The 2,073-nt window shown below is 48.1% G+C and overlaps 1 protein-coding gene across 3 annotated transcripts in view; it reads right to left on the bottom strand.

The window, feature by feature from the left end:
* The window catches only part of LOC311241301 (ras-related protein Rap-1b), a 46,839-nt gene extending 46,628 nt beyond the window's left edge, over positions 1 to 211 (bottom strand). For 2 of the 3 annotated variants that reach the window (XR_014620522.1, XM_084330077.1), the window contains exon 1: positions 67 to 208. The gene's annotated coding sequence lies outside the window, so the exon portion shown is untranslated. Of the gene's footprint in view, positions 1 to 66 lie in introns of all 3 variants that reach the window. The other variant, XM_084330076.1, reaches the window with a different exon arrangement.
* Between the last annotated feature and the right edge of the window lie 1,862 nt (positions 212 to 2,073).

Below are 2,073 nucleotides of genomic sequence, written 5' to 3'. Positions count from 1 at the left end.
AAGGAAAGAAAAGGCGATAATGCAGCTAAATCTACCGGCTAGAAAAAGAAGAGATAGAATACTTACAGTATCCACCCGTCCGCTGCCTCTCTCTCTCTCTCTCTCTCTCTCTCTCTCTCTCTCTCTCTCTCTCTCTCTCTCTCTCTCTCTGCGAGAGCCGCTCCCTCTTTCTTGCTTGCTGGCTGGCTGACAGACTATCGCTTTTATCCCTCTCTCTCTCTCCCTCTCTCTCTCTCTCTCTCTCCCTCTCTCTCTCTTCCTCTCTCTCTCTCTCTCTCTCTCTCAGGGTGAGGTTTCAGACTTTCTCATTATGACGTTGCAGCCTCGCTTTCAGCCTAATCACAGCCCACCTCTCCTCCCCCCTATATACAGTACAGCCTGATATTCTATTCTGTTGGGTCTATTCTATTATTTTCTATTCTAAAACTAAAACAACATGCCATGGTGTCATAGACTAAGCAAGTATAGACATATGAAACAATGTTGACTTTAGTCACAGACTTAAGATGTTTATAATATGTATATATCAGTTTATACATTCTACTTGTTAGAGAGGAGAGGAGGAGATATGGAGAAGAGAGGAGAGAAGGACAGAAGAGAGGAGAGAAGGACAGGAGATGAGAGGAGGAGAGAAGGACAGAGGAGAAGATGAGAGGAGAGAAGGACAGAGGAGAAGATGAGAGGAGAGAAGGACAGGAGATGAGAGGAGGAGAGAAGGACAGATGAGAAGATGAGAGGAGAGAAGGACAGAAGAGAAGATGAGAGGAGAGAAGGACAGAAGAGAGGAGAGGAGGAGAGAAGGACAGAGGAGAAGATGAGAGGAGAGAAGGACAGAAGAGAGGAGAGGAGGAGAGAAGGACAGAGGAGAAGATGAGAGGAGAGAAGGACAGAAGAGAAGATGAGAGGAGAGAAGGACAGAAGAGAGGAGAGAAGGACAGAAGAGAGGAGAGGAGGAGAGAAGGACAGAGGAGAAGATGAGAGAAGAGAGAAGGACAGAAGAGAAGATGAGAGGAGAGAAGGACAGAAGAGAGGAGAGAAGGACAGAAGAGAGGAGAGGAGGAGAGAAGGACAGAGGAGAAGATGAGAGGAGAGAAGGACAGAAGAGAAGATGAGAGGAGAGAAGGACAGAAGAGAGGAGAGGAGGAGAGAATGACAGAGGAGAAGATGAGAGGAGAGAAGGACAGAAGAGAGGAAAGAAGGACAGAAGAGAGGAGAGAAGGACAGGAGATGAGAGGAGAGAAGGACAGAAGATGAGAGGAGAGAAGGACAGAGGAGAAGATGAGAGGAGAGAAGGACAGAGAGAAGATGAGAGGAGAGAAGGACAGAAGAGAGGAGAGAAGGACAGAAGAGAGAGGAGAGGAGGAGAGAAGGACAGAGGAGAAGATGAGAGGAGAGAAGGAAGAGAGAGAGGAGAGGAGGAGAGAAGGAAGAGGAGAAGATGAGAGGAGAGAAGGACAGAAGATGAGAGGAGAGAAGGACAGAGAAGAGGAGAGAAGGACAGAAGAGAGGAGAGGAGGAGAGAAGACAGAGGAGAAGATGAGAAGAGAGAAGGACAGAAGAGAAGATGAGAGGAGAGAAGGACAGAAGAGAGGAGAGAAGGACAGAAGAGAGGAGAGAAGGACAGGAGATGAGAGGAGAGAAGGACAGAGGAGAAGATGAGAGGAGAGAAGGACAGAAGAGAAGATGAGAGGAGAGAAGGACAGAAGAGAGGAGAGAAGGACAGAAGAGAGGAGAGGAGGAGAGAAGGACAGAGGAGAAGATGAGAGGAGAGAAGGACAGAAGAGAAGATGAGAGGAGAGAAGGACAGAAGAGAGGAGAGGAGGAGAGAAGGACAGAGGAGAAGATGAGAGGAGAGAAGGACAGAAGATGAGAGGAGAGAAGGACAGAAGAGAGGAGAGAAGGACAGAAGAGAGGAGAGGAGGAGAGAAGGACAGAGGAGAAGATGAGAAGAGAGAAGGACAGAAGAGAAGATGAGAGGAGAGAAGGACAGAAGAGAGGAGAGAAGGACAGAAGAGAGGAGAGGAGGAGAGAAGGACAGAGGAGAAGATGAGAGGAGAGAAGGACAGAAGAGAA

The sequence above is a fragment of the Notolepis coatsorum genome, assembly GCF_963971535.1.
Source record: "Notolepis coatsorum genome assembly, chromosome: 15".
Classification (NCBI taxonomy): Eukaryota; Metazoa; Chordata; class Actinopteri; order Aulopiformes; family Paralepididae; genus Notolepis; species Notolepis coatsorum.
Note: the sequence above shows the minus strand (reverse complement) of the source record. Positions and strands in the feature narration are given on the sequence as shown.